Source organism: Lissotriton vulgaris, chromosome 5 (genome assembly GCF_964263255.1).
Source record: "Lissotriton vulgaris chromosome 5, aLisVul1.2, whole genome shotgun sequence".
NCBI classification, from domain to species: Eukaryota; Metazoa; Chordata; class Amphibia; order Caudata; family Salamandridae; genus Lissotriton; species Lissotriton vulgaris.
Window position 1 is genome coordinate 614,634,925 of NC_141693.1, and position 15,547 is coordinate 614,650,471.

A 15,547-nucleotide genomic window follows, 5' to 3' on the forward strand; every position below is an offset into this window, starting at 1 on the left:
GATTTATTTTTATAATTTTGGATTTTAATTTTAGAAATGTATTTAAAAAATTTAAATTTAAATTTAGAAAATAGAAATTTCATTTAACTGGTAAAAGGTATGATTAGTTAGTGATTTTTATTGGTAAGAGTTAAATTTATGATTATTGTGTGTATATTTTTTTGAATAATTTGCTAAACATGTATATTTTTAATTTTTTAAAAAAATTAAATAAACATTTCACATATTTTTATTAAATATTTATCTATTTTTAATTGTTTTTATATTAACAAAGTTAGGATTGGTTTTTGATTTAGTATGTTATTAGTGTGGTATGACATAAATTATATTTGGTGGTCTAGGAATAGTAATTTATATGGGTTTAGTGTCCAGCACCTTCCCTGACTTTATACTTCTTGGAGTGGGAATAGTAATTTATATGGTTATAGTGTCCAGCACCTTCCCTGAGTTTATACTTGGTAGAGTGGGAATAGTAATGTATATGGGTTGAATATCCATCACCTTCCCTGAGTTTATACTTGGTGGAGTGGGAATAGTAATTTATATGGGTTGAATATCCATCACCTTCTCTGAGTTTATACTTGGTGGAGTGGGAATAGTAATTTATATGGTTATAGTGTCCAGCACCTTCCCTGAGTTTATACTAGGTGGAGTGGGAATAGTAAATTATATGGTTATAGTGTCCAGCACCTTCCCTGAGTTTTTTCTTGGTGGATTGGGAATAGTAATTTATATGGGTTGAATATCCATCACCTTCCCTGAGTTTATACTTGGTGGAGTGGGAATAGTAATTTATATGGGTTGAATATCCATCACCTTCCCTGAGTTTATACTTGGTGGAGTGGAAATAGTAATTTATATGGTTATAGTGTCCAGCACCTTCCCTGAGTTTATACTTGGTGGAGTGGGAATAGTAAATTATATAGTTATAGTGTCCAGCACCTTCCCTGAGTTTATACTTGGTGGATTGGGAATAGTAATTTATATGGGTTGAATATCCATCACCTTCCCTGAGTTTATACTTGGTGGACTAGGAATAGTAATTTATATGGCTATAGTGTCCAGCACCTTCCCTGAGTTTATACTTGGTGGAGTGGCAATAGTAATTTTTATGGGTTTAGTGTCCAGCACCTTCCATGAGTTTATACTCGGTAGAGTGGGAATAGTGATTTATATGGGTTGAATATCCATCACCTTTCCTGAGTTTATACTTGATGGAGTGGGAATAGTAATTTATATGGTTATAGTGTCCAGCACCTTCCGTGAGTTTATACTTGGTGGAGTGGGAATAGTAATTTATATGGGTTTAGTGTCCATCATCTTCCCAGAGTTTATACTTGGTGGAGTGGGAATAGTTATTTATATGGTTATAGTGTCCAGCACCTTCCCTGAGTTTATACTTGGTGGAGTGGGAATAGTAATTTTTATGGGTTTAGTGTCCAGCACCTTCCCTGAGTTTATACTTGGTGGAGTGGGAATAGTAATTTATATGGTTATAGCGTCCAGCACCTTCCCTGAGTTTATACTTGGTGGAGTGGGAATATTAATTTATATGGGTTGAATATCCATCACCTTCCCTGAGTTTATACTTGGTGGAGTGGGAATAGTAATTTATATGGTTATAGTGTCCAGCACCTTCCCTGAGTTTATACTTGGTGGAGTGGGAATAGTAATTTATATGGGTATAGTGTCCAGCACCTTCCCTGAGTTTTTACTTGGTGGAGTGGGAATAGTAATTTTTATGGGTTTAGTGTCCAGCACCTTCCCTGAGTTTATACTTGGTGGAGTGGGAATAGTAATTTATATGGTTATAGTGTCCAGCACCTTCCCTGAGTTTATACTTGGTGGAGTGGGAATACTAATTTATATGGGTTGAATATCCATCACCTTCCCTGAGTTTATACTTGGTGGAGTGGGAATAGTAATTTATATGGTTATAGTGTCCAGCACCTCCACTGAGTTTATACTTGGTGGAGTGGGAATAGTAATTTATATGGTTATAGTGTCCAGCACCTTCCCTGAGTTTATACTTGGTGGAGTGGGAATAGTAATTGTTATGGGTTTAGTGTCCAGCACCTTCCCTGAGTTTATACTTGGTGGAGTGGGAATAGTAATTTATATGGTTATAGTGTCCAGCACCTTCCCTGAGTTTATACTTGGTGGAGTGGGAATACTAATTTATATGGGTTGAATATCCATCACCTTCCCTGAGTTTATACTTGGTGGAGTGGGAATAGTAATTTATATGGTTATAGTGTCCAGCACCTTCCCTGAGTTTATACTTGGTGGAGTGGGAATAGTAATTTTTGTGGGTTTAGTGTCCAGCACCTTCCCTGAGTTTATACTTGGTGGAGTGGGAATAGTAATTTATATGGTTATCATGTCCAGCATCTTCCCTGAGTTTATACTTGGTGGAGTGAGAATAGTAATTTATATGGGTTGAATATCCATCACCTTCCCTGAGTTTATACTTGGTAGAGTGGGAATAGTAATTTGTATGGGTTTAGTGTCCAGCACCTTCCCTGAGTTTATACTTGGTGGAGTGGGAATAGTAATTTATATGGTTATAGTGTCCAGCACCTTCCCTGAGTGTATACTTGGTGGAGTGGGAATAGTAATTTATATGGTTATAGTGTCCAGCACCTTCCATGAGTTTATACTTGGTGGAGTGGGAATAGTAATTTTATGGGTGTACTGTCTAGTACATTTTCTGAGTTTATAATTGGTGAAGTGGGAATAGGAAAAGATTTGTGGAAAATTAATTTTTTGTGCTAGAATACTACAAGAATTATTTGTATAAAAATATAAAAACTATAGTAGTAATTCTAATTAATGTTATTTTACTAATAAATTGATACATAAATCCTATTAAAAATATTATTTAATTATTTTTTATAATAAAAAATTAGACACACACTGGGTTAAATGGAACAATTTAAATACAGTTTATTGAAATGGAAAAACACATCCGAAGTAGAAAAAATAATTTTATTAGAAGTATAAATTAATAAGTAGATACTGTTTATGATCACAAAAAATATAGCAAGTCAATATATACATTAATAAAAAAAAATCAATTGGATTTAAATACTGTTTATGTTTATTCACATTTATTTTAACTGAAAATTTTAAAAACAAACATAATAACATAGTGTACATTTTATTTAATAACAATTATTTTAATCACATACAAAATAGAAATATTTTAATAATAAACATGTTGAAAATAATTGTTATATGTGTTGTACGTACATTTTTTCATCTTTTAAAGTAGAAAACATTGATAGATACACTTTTATAAAATTTTTACTATAGTAACATTTTGTGGGTTACAAAATGGGAATAGGTTAATTTAGAAATTAATAAAATTAATATTGAAAATATTAATAATAATAATTTTTACATAGGTTAATAAATCAGAATGTATTTAAAAACATAGGTAATTGTCAAAATAACATTAACATATTTATAAACATAGGGGTCCATTAGGATGGCGGGCGGAAAAAGTCCGCCCGCCACCCTAACGGAGATCGGGACCGCCCGCCTAAAGGGCGGGGGTCCCGATATTGGCATTAGGATGCGCCCGCCACAGTGGCGGGCACATCCTTCATTTTGAGCATTGTGGCGGGCGGTGCACTCTGCACCGCCCGCCACAATGCTAAAAATGCATTTTTGCATTTGCATATACAAAGCGGCAGGCACCACGCGGTGCCTGCCGCTTTGTATATGCAAATGAAGGGGGGTACCACAGGTACCCCCCGTGTGCCACCCCCCTATGGCCGTCACTCTGGCGGCCCACATGGGCCCCCCAGAGTGAACACCGCATGCCTTTCCGTGGCGGCAATGCCGCCACAGACAGGCATTGAGAAATGCCTATTGTAATATGGCTGGCGGTGTCTGATAGACACCGCCACCATGTTATCCCTTTTCCGCCCCGGCCGCAAGGCGACCGAGGCGGAAAACAGGCAGGCAGTGTTTCCCACCGCTGCGGTCCCCTCCGCCATCGTAATATGGCGGGGGGGAATGCAGGGAAGGATGTCGGGCGGATTGCCTCCGCCAGGGTGGCGGTGGCCACTGCTACCCTGGCGGAGGCAATCCGCCCGACTTCCTAATGGGCCCTTAGATGTTTAACACAAAGTTACATATAGAAGTAATTTTTACTTTGAAAATCATTATAAAGTGTACTTATAAATAATAATTTCTTTTTAACAGTTAGTTAAATACCAGTGCAAATATTTTTTTTAAACAAAGGATATTTTATAAGTATTTTAAAAAATATTCATCAGTAATAACATATAATGTAAGGCTATTTTTTTTAATTTTAAAGTGTTGAAAAATAGAAATTAAATAGCCTTTTCCAATATACAAGGACTATTTTTTTACCGCGTAATGTTATTTTGGCTCATTTGGTGCCGGAACAGGTCGCGGTTGGATGCTGCTTCGCGTTGGAGAGGGTAAGTTTGTTTTTATTATATTTTATAAGTTAATGAAGTTATTTTAAGTGTATGTGTGGTGTGTTTAGGTTTAGTAAGATAGTATTATCTATCCTAGATTGTGCTTTAGGTGTTAGTTAGAGTGTACGATATTTGGTTTTTACCGCGTTTCAGTTTTATATCTGTATGGGTGTATTTGTGTGGGTGGGTATGTATATTTCTATTGTTCAGGTTATCGTCGCGGTTTAATGGTTTGGAGGAGGTCGTTTTATTTTTTTTTAAAGTTGTGTGACGAGTATTGTATACTCTTATTTTTACACACATACTTTGTTTTTTGGGTTATCCAGGAGCATTTATTTTTTTAAATTACTATTTTCGGGTTTTGAAGGGTACATCCTGTGGATTACATTGGAGAGGAGTCGCCATGGATTTGCTTGTATTTTCCATTTATTTGGGGCTTCATTGGATTGTATGGATATTTTTAAAGCTTTGGTATGGATTGTTTGACATTGGATTACTTTTGAAGCAGCGACGGAAATGTAAGTATTTAATCAAAATGTTTTTGGGTGGGAAAACTGTTTTAATTTGTTATATTGATGGTATATGTAACATTTGGTAAATAAATTATCATCATACATTTAATATATGTTTTTACGATGTATTTGATCATTTAATTACAATTTGTTAGATATAACAAAGTTAGGAATTGTTATATTTAGAAGTGGCTAATGTAGCATGTAAATTTTAGCTTCTTTGTTTAGTGTGCTAAGATAGCCATTCCACCAGGCTATTTGATATTTCGGTTGTCTTCTATGGCCAGATCGGTGTAGCCATCCTACCCATGTATCCTCGAAGTAGTCAAGCATAGGGCTTAGTCTTTCTTCGTTTCTTTTATAGTAGGGGCTTTCTAATAATAATTTATAGTGTTCTGCAACATCTCTCACAGGCACATAGGCTAGGGAAATTAGTTTTTTGATTTGATAAGCAAAGGTGCTGTCTGTGGTGTATTGGACACTTAGGGGGTCATTAGGATGTTGAGCGGATTGCCTCCGCCAGGCAGGCGGTAGCCACCACCGGCCTGGAGGAGGCAATCCGCCCGACATCCACTGCCCAATTCCCCCACCATATTAGGATGGTGGGGGGGGACCGCGGCAGTGTAAAACACCGCCCGCCTGTTTTCCGCCCCGGTCGCCTTGCGGCCAGGGCGGAAATTGTTTAATATGGTGGCGGTGTCTGTTAGACACCGCCAGCCATATTACAATGGGCAAATTGACATGCCTTTCCGTGGCGGCAATGCCGCCACAGAAAGGCAAGCGGTCTACACTCTGGGGGCCCCCTGCGGGCCCCCAGAGTGAAGGAGAATGGGGGGTGCACACGGGGCGGTACCTGTGGTACACCCCACATTTACATAATCCAAGCGGCATGCACCACGCGGTGCCTGCCGCTTTAGTTATGCAAATGCTGCATGTAATTTTCAGTATTGTGGCGGGCGGTGCAGAGAGCACCGCCCGCCACAATACTGAAAATACAGGATGTGCCCGCCACTGTGGGGGGCACATCCTAATTCCCCCTACGGGACCCCCGCACTTATGGCGGGCGGTCCCGTTCTCCGTTAGGGTGGCGGGCGGAAAAAGTCCGCCCGCCATCCTAATGAGCCCTTTAATGTTGATTTTTGTAGGTGTCGCCATAGACATTGATTGAAATAATAATAGCAACCTTGTATTGCTGTGTGTGGGTATGTTTTAAGGATGCTGTTTATCATTGCTTTCTCAAAGTCAATGATTATTCTTTGTGGAAAATAGTCAGTATGTTGTTGGATTTGGGTTAGTATTTCCTGAAAGGTAGATTGCTGTTTGTTTGGTAGGAGGGCATATAGGAAGGGAATATTTGCATTTTGGAAATGACCGTGGATAGTGTACATTTGGTAAAAAGGTTTAGGACATACTGAAAAAGTACCGTCCATCACCCAAGTTTGGCATTGGTTTAGTTTAGTCATGTTGTTTGCTGTGGCAAACAGAATAACTCTTTTATCTTTAGAATTGTTGTCATATAGTATAAATGGTTCTTTACTGTGAGTTACAGAGAGTTCAGGGGGAATTTGCACTTCTTCGAAAGTTGTTGGTGTGGGAGGAGTAGTTGATGTAGCTCTTTTTTGTCTAGCTATAGTTCTTTTAAGGGATTCTATAGATGGTAGTTGGCTAGAAGCATGTTGGGGCAGTACACTTAAATGTTGTTTCAAAATAGCAGTTGTTGATTGATCAGTACTAGTACTAGCATTTCTCTAATCTCTATTTCAGTTACATTGGGTGGGTGATTATGTTCCTTAGTATAAGTAACAGTGGTCTCATGAGTGATAGCTCTACCATAACATTTGCTAGAATAGTATTTTGTGCACTTCCAAAAAACTTTCATAGCCCATATAAGATAGAAGCATTTTTCCTTTTTGAGAATAAATAAATGTTGCTCCTTCAGTCATGCTTGCCTTTTGGTGCTAGGAGAAATTAAAATTTGAATATTAGGAACGTTTTTAAATCATGTTTGTTGTATTCTAATAACACAGTTTTGCACATTTATTATTTACCTGTATATTTCTATGTTGATTTCATATGTTGCTTTTCTTGAAACTGTTCTTTTCTGTGTGTTTCTTTTGTACCTGTGGAGATTGAGAAATGTGTTACAATCTTTTTAAAGCAGTTATGTTTTTTTGGTTGTGCTCTGCTAGCTAGTTTGTACTTTGTTACCTATCTATTAAGGTTTTAAGTCATGTTTTAAATGATATACTTACTTTTTATATTTTTTCTTAGAAGTGCAGATGTTGTGTAGGTCTTCTTTATCTTCTTTTCCTCTGTAGAAAATAGAGTAGAAGTAAAAGATATGTTTTAGGTATTTGTTTTTTAAATACAGGTTTGAGCATTTAGAGTTAGGTTTTGGATATATGCAAAGGTGGTAGTAGATAGGTCTAGTTGGTTTTCTGTTGAAGTCAATCAGTTTTCTTTCAGCAAACCTGCAGAGTTTCCCCTTCCTTTTGTTTGGAGATTTTGACAGCAATTTTAGCTGGTTTTAATCTTGTTTTTATAGCATTAGTTTAGTTGTTTCTGAAAGTTTATTGGTTGTTTAAATTGATAGCTTATTCCTATTTGTACATTTGAATTTATTTAAATTTTATGCTAATTAGTTTCCTTTTACAATCCTCTTAAATTCGTTTTGTCGCACTAATGATTCATTTTAAAACTCTTTCAGTATTTCTCAATAATTTGCAGTCTTACATTTCTTGTATGTTCATTGTACAGTCAATGCTCAAAATTTTCAAAATGTTCTCACTTCTCAATTCCCATTCTCATATATATATTATCTACTGGCAGTTACCAGTAAATAGTTATAGTTAGGCTCTAGTTTTCATGGGAGGAGTGTTAGAAATGGGGGTCTCTAGTTGGCAGTTGCTGGCCACAGTCCAAGTAGGGACCCTTCTTCCTAAGTCAGAGTAAGGGGGCTACACCCTTTGATAACTCCTGGTCAACCCTGTGGTAACATGGCCCAGCAGCTAGGCTTATCTCTGAGGCAGTGTGTAAAGTATTTATGATCATGCACAGTAACACAGTGAAGGACACTACAAAGGGACACCACACAAGTCGTTATAAAATATAAGTATCTTTATATAGTGACTTAACACAAGACTAATAAGGGTAAAAAGCCCCAAACTGAAAAAGGGGGGTTACTCTTGAAAAGCTGGAAAAAGAGTTCAAGGTGTTCAAATAGGGGTTCAGTTCAAAGCAGGGTTCTCTGCGACCCTTCCAATTATAAAGTACCTGTATTTTGTAGCAAAAGAAGCAAAATGTTGCAAACGAGCTGTAGTGATGATTCTGCCCATGCTCAGCCGGCGATGAGTAGAATCCTTGCCACAAGGAGGATGATGCACCAGGCTGTGGGTGCACACGGGACAAAGCAACAGACTTCCTCACGCTAGGCCAGTGATGCATTGAATCCTTTCTGCAAGGGAGGATGATGCGCTTATCCTGTTGCGTGTGCGATCTTGTTGTGATGAAAGACAATGGCGCCCCGAGAGGGAGCAACGGTCCAGGTGCGAAGCGAGGAAAATGGCGGACGCACGGCGCCCGCTCTGCGATGTCATGATGCAATGATCTTGATGTGATGATCCGGGGTTAGCGAGCCTTCGACAAGCCCGCAAGCGTGCGATGCGATGATCTCGGGGGTTAGCGAGCACTTTGTGGCCCGCAAGCGTATGATGCGATGATCTTTGGTTTGCGAGCGCTCAGCAGCAGCAGCGCAGTGATTTTTCCTCAGCTCTTCAGCTGCGGCAGCTCGCACACAGGCGTTGGCGACGATTTTAGCACTCTCTTTACTGTAGTAGAACTAGAGGCCCTGGAACTCACAGAGGCCTCACCTGCAGATATAAATCCTCGCTGGGAGGAATCAGAAGGCTGATGGGGGAGTCAGATGTGCCTGTGACTCCAGCAGGAGGCTAGCTCTCTTCAAGCCCTTGGGTGATTGCTTAGCAAAATGAAAGTATCTCAAAAGTCCTTTTCCCATTTCTTGGAACTACTGCAGGCCAATCCAAGAAACATCACACAAGCACAAGGACAGTCCTCTCATGCAGATTCCTTCAGTAACACGAACAGAGGTTCTTCTTGACATCCAGGAGCAACACAAAAATCAAGGGTTTGTCCACAGATATTTATACCCCAAAAGTCTTTGTTCTCAAAAGTCTCTAGTCACTGAACCCAGCCAGAACCAGTCCTGCTCAGGCCTGGCTGGAGCACTTTGTTTACTAGGCTGCATCCTTCCTTTCAGAAAGAAGGGGTCTGCCATCAGACGCACAGTAGGAGGTGGAGCCAACATTCACCTTGCCAGGCACAGCACTATTCAGGTCAAGGAGCTACCCCTCCCCAGTGCTCAATGCAGATCTCTCTATTCAACCCAGGTCTGACTCAGCCTGCCTTGCCCCTCTAAACCCAGACAGCCAATACACATAACAGCAGAGCACACTGTAAGCCTTCGGCAAGAAAATACCTACTTTCTAGAATTGGTATTTTCAAAAGCAGAATGTTAAAACCAACTTCACTTAAAGGTGTATTTTATCATTCTGAGTTCAGGCATACTAAACTCGAATTTCTACCATGTCCCCTGGGACAGTTAGGACTATAAGATGTAATAGCCAGTCTGCCCATTCTAGCCTATGGAGAACAGGTGCCTTGGAGCAGTGAAAAACCAAATGGAGGGTAATTCACTACCAGGACATGCCACACATATGATTATCAAGCCATGTCCTACCTTACACACACAATGCACCTACCATAGGGATGACTGACATGATGCTAAGGGAAGGTTCAGGGGCTGGGAAGTGTGGGCACTTCGCAGCCAAGATGGCAGTTCTGAACTGCACGCAGACACTGCAGTGGCAGGTCTGAGGAACACTTTACAAGCTGCTTCTTTGGGTGGCACAACCCAGCGCTGCAGGCCCACCAGCAGCATTTGGGTTACCAGCTCTAGGCACACACGGGCCACTCTACTAGGGACTAACAGGTAAACCAAAAAAGCAAATCAGGGATATACCAATTCGCAGTCATATTTACACAGGGAGAGCATATGCACTTTATCACTGACCAGAAGAGGTAAAGGGCCCAGAGTCATAAAACCAACAACAACAGGTCAAAAAAAATTACAAGAGGAAGGCAAAAAGCTTTGGGATGACTCTGCAAAAAGGGCCATTTCCAACAAGGAGCTTTTAGTGTTTTGCTAATAACTTCAGCGCCGTCTGACGAATCTGCGCAAACTTTACGAAACAAGTTTGTCAGTCAGTTCAGCTGCTGGTTGGAAGTTTTAAGGTGACCCATCAAGCGGGGCAGAGGAAAAGGGGTCCCCAAAATTCATTTTCCCCATGCAATTTCTCATACGGATTTTGGACACGACTACAGCCCAACCACTGAACGGAATTACATCAAATTTGGCAGAAAGCTAAATATATATATATATAAATATATATTATTTTCCAAATCCCTGCATATCCATGCAGATGAAAAACGGCACTCGCTGGGCTTGTGTTGCAGCAGTTTTATTCCCAAAACAAACGCGTTTCGGAAAAGGCTTCCTTCGTCGCTGTTTACAAATTTTGACTGGCGGGCACCATTTTTAAAAGAAGGCATGTCAATTATCATTTCATGAAAACAAACAAGGGTTTGCTAAAAGTCACCGATTGACAGGCGCCATCTTAGTGGAGTAAATCTCATATTAAACAACAAATATTCACAGTAGAATGCATCTCAGGGTTTTAAATATAACCTGACATTTACATTTCAAATGTTGCATGATGCTATTCGTTGTACAAAAAAATCTTGCTGTGGATCAGCACTCGCAACCTTTATGCCGGTTGCTGGCATTGAGCCCTGAGTTTCATGTCTAAATGCCATGTATCGGCTAACAATCATTACTTCAAAATAAGAAAAAGAAAAAGAAATAATGAGAGTAAAAGGAAAAATACCTTTAGATAAGATCTTATGGAGTGAATCAACATTTTCTAATAGTTACTAGTTACCCAAGTGAACTGTCAGCTCCTCTCCACTGTTCAATCCATTCAGGGATTTAGTACCCAAGTCTATGATGTAACGTGACTCTAATCTCCTTAATTTCAGCACTCTATCTCCTCCTCTCACATGTGGGGGTACACAATCAATTCTGAAAAATTATAACAGGTCGCTGTTACTGTTATGTTTGATGGAAAAGTGGCGTCCTACTGGATAATTAAAATCCATGCACTCATGTGCTCCAACACTCTAAGTTTCACCATGTGTATTGTGCTCCCTATGTATCTCAATCCACAGGGGCACTTTAGGCAGTATACTGCGTGAGTGGTCTGGCATGTCATGAATTTATTGATCTTCTTATCTGATTTCAAACCCTTGATTTTGTATGTTGAAACTCTTTTACTGAAGGCGCAGGCCTTGCACCTTCCACAGGTATAGAAACCTTTCATATCTTTGAGTGTTCCCTGTCTGGAAGGAACATTCTCTAAATTACTATGGACCAGACTATATTTTAAGGAGCGGGCCTTCCTATAGGTGATTAATGGCCCTGCTGGAGTATCAGTTCGAAAGATATTGTCTGTTTTAAGTATGTGCCAATTTTTCTTCATGATTTTCCTGAGTGTATCTACATCATCTGAGTATGTTGTGATCTTTCTAAACTTTCCATTCTTTTCATCTGTGGATCTATTTTGTTTCAATAGCTCTTTTCTAGCTAGTGTTTTCACTTGTTTAAGTGTGCTTTCCAGGAGTCCTGCACCATATCCCCAAGCTAGAAATCAGCCCATGCTACCAGTTGCTGCCACCTCAAAATCACATGCCCTAGAGCAGTTCCGCTTCAGTCTTAAAAACTCTCCATAGGGAATGCTGTTTTTTCATTTCTGAGGATGACCACTTGACGCATGAAGCATGCTATTTCCAGTGGTCGGCTTTCTGCAGTGGTGATTTTCCCATCTAAAATCTCCAATTTCAGGTCGAGATAATTTGCTGCCACCAAACTAATCTCTTCCGAAATATGAAGATTGACCTTGTTGTTATTGAGCATTGTTATGTACTCTCCTGCTTCACTTTCAGAGCCATTCCACACCAAAAACAGGTCATTGATGTACCTGTGCCATGCCACTATTTTGTTGGTCCATTTTTCTTTATCAGGTGACCAGGCCACCTGCTCCTCCCACCAGCCCATGAACAAGTTTGCGTAGCTGGGGGCGAATCTGGTGCCCATTGCGGACTCCGAAATCTGCCTGTATAGGTCACCCTGAAAAGTGAAAATGTTACTACGTAGGCAAAATTCAATGAGTTCAAGTAGCATGATGTTATGGGTGGCAAATTTCAATGATCACTTTTGTAGGAAGTAACTGACAGCATTAAGACCCTGTGTGTGGTTAATGCAGGTGTATAGACTTGTGATGTCTAGGACTATCATACAATAAGAAGGCTGCCACTCTAATGCTTCTATATGATTTATGAAGTCCGTAGTGTCTTTAATGTATGACTTCAATTTAAGGACAGCATTGAATAAGAAATGATCCAAGAATTTCAAAAGATTTTCAGTCAAACTCCCCATTTAGGAGACTATCGGTCTGCCAGGTGGTTTAGTCTCATTTTTATGCACCTTAGGAAGGTGATAAAAAGTGGGTAGAGTTGGATTGGTGGTCCTCAAAAATAAGTGTTCCTCGGTGTCCATCATTTGCTTATCATGCCATTTTTTTATTAAGGCATGAAATTGTCATATGTTGTCCTGGTATGTAGTCATGGTAGTCAGTTCATAACATTTTGAATTTTTCAGTGGTCTGAGCGCTTCTTCCACATAATATTCACAAGACATGAGGACTATATTCCCCCCTTTGTCCGAGGGTTTATAGATGACGGTTGTATCCTCTTCTAGGTTTTTTAAAGCAGTCTTTTGTAGTTTGGTCAGATTCCCTGGATTTTTCGATGGTTTTTTATTTTCTCTGAATTTCAATAAATCCTTGATGATTTGGAAAAACAGAGACCCAACAGTGAAACCTTCTTCTGAACAGCACCTAACAATCAATAACCCCACGTATGAATCAAACCCCTAATTTTCAAATGGGGAGTCGTGTGCACACTGATTAGCACCCATCGGAACAGTGCCTATTCCCTCAGGAACTCAAAACATTTAATCACAACAGCAAAGGTGCACCACAACATATGGTATACGATATATAATATTCAATGAGTCATGAAGGATGATATTCCTCAATTTGGTATCTTTTATTTCAAGAGCATAATGTCACAATGTAAAGGTTCACTAACCTCTATGGCCGGATACAACAGGAGCGATGCTAGAATACCAATCCCCCTACTCTGGCTACACCTCTGAGTCTCTTCATAGAACTCTACAGATAGATACCATAGCCGGGGAAAAGGTAAAAAGGGACAAAGGAAACAAAAACGTTGGTGCAGTAAATTAAGAAGGCGTGCAATACAGGGGAGACAGCAAACTTCGCTTCTCTAGGCGCCCTCGTACTCCTGCATGTGAGACAAACAAACAAATAATGAATGACCCCTCCCTTCCCTTATGAAGAAGAATCAATGTAGTAAGAAACGTTTAACTACACTTACATAATATACTGCCCCACTCGCTCCAAGCAAAAACAGTGCAAAAGAGAAAAATAAACTCCGGCTAATGGGTCCTTTATGGATTTTTGGCACGACTCCTTCAGGTGTAATCAAGCCGGCTGCGCTGAAAAGAAATCACTTATTCACTATGTACAGGGTTTATATAACTCCGAAGAAACTGGCTAAATTTTCAAATATAGATTACAACTGTCCAAGGTGTGGCCTCTTGAGGGCAGACGATGTACATATGTTTATGGATTGCCCTGAATTGGTTGACTATTGGGAGAAGATAAAGGAATTTTTGGAAGATGTCCTCTTAAAGCCTATATCAGTCTCAATGTTCACAGTAATGTCCGGGCTAGTCACGAATTATCAGGTGAATGATCTTCCCACGAAATTTGTATTTTACATTATACTATTAGCAAGGCGCGAGATCTGCAGGGCGTGGAAAGATCCATCTCCCCCTACCTTTGCTAACTGCCTGAGACAGATTATGTTAACAAGCAAATCAGATGTGGCATGTGATCCTAGAAGTGAGACGAATGTTTGGGCAGCCTTGGTGGCATGGCAATCCCGATAATTGGTTTTCCAATGATTTGTCTGGAGCCCTGCTGGTTCCCCGTTCTCCTAAGTAGCATGGGGTGCCCACAGATCGGCGAAAAAAAGGAGTTTGGAGGGGAAGGTAGTGGCTACTTGAGGGTACGGGTAAACCAACTTGCATCTGGTCAAAATCAACAAGGGTCGATGCAGAATGGCCAGCAGTGCATGGAGGAGCCAGTGTCCCATCAAGAGTTCCATCTGTGACATATGAGGATTACCAAAATATTTTTAAAAATAGAAAAGAAATAAATAAGAGGGACTAATAGTCTTTCCTATTCCAGGAATCATCCAGGAATTAACAGCTTGACCTTTCCACAGTTTATCCACAACAAGAAGGACAAGGAAATAGTACTTAGCTGCCCTTTAAAGTGATAGTACATGCAGGTGAAGGTCAGTAATCCAAAAAGGCAATCCTGCACCGCTCCATTCTCCAGAAACGGCGATATCGAGGAGACGATTATTGTTGTCAGTCATTGCTTCATGCTCAACAAACCATCGAATTCTTTCTGCACATATCCGTACAGGCAAATAATTATTCCTTAATTTAAATTAAGTTCTTCCTCTTAGAGCACCAGAACATTTCCGAATCCTGTTACAACCACCAATGCGCATTCGCTCTGCTTCAAAGGTCGAGGCTCACTTGATCTGCAAACAATAAACGAACGCGCACCAGCGCTAATCCAAAAAAACGAGACACTTGTCTTTTTTCAGCAGAACACAAACGCGCTCTGCGCTATTAGGAAATGTCTCGAACTACAAACATGTAATCCTGGGGAAGAACAAACAAAACTCGGCAACGTGGGGAAATCCAGGAAGTCTTCAGGTGACAAGCACCGGGGAAGGGGAGGAACGAGTTTAGATAGGAAAGGAAGAAGAAAAGAGAAGTAGGACAAAACTGCAGGCATTCTGGGAGATGTAGTGTCTACTTGACATAGCTTATTCTATAGTGTAATCGTGACACATAAATGAAGCACCATACAGCTGACGCGTTTCGTCCCAAACAGGGGACTTCTTCAGGGCTTATGTTGAAAGGGACAGCTTCAAAGACGATGACTACCCAAAGGTGATTGAAAATAATGGCACCATAAGTGGCGAAACAGTTTGTCTCCTTATTAATGGGTAATAGATCCAAATGATCCCATTGGTGAGTCCGCTGTGCTTCAAAATGAGGAGCAATCAATTCTGATGCGTCCAACCAAAATAAGGTGGGTAACAATGGGTCAGGTAGTCTATCTCTAATCCAAAACAACTAGTAAATCCAATATGTCGCAAAATCCGGGAAATACAGATATAGATTCAATGCCAAAATCGGTCTGTAATAGGACCGTTCTGCGAAAATCCAAAGGGGTTCCCCGTGACGACCGCGATACGTCCTCCAGCAGCCTGAGGCTT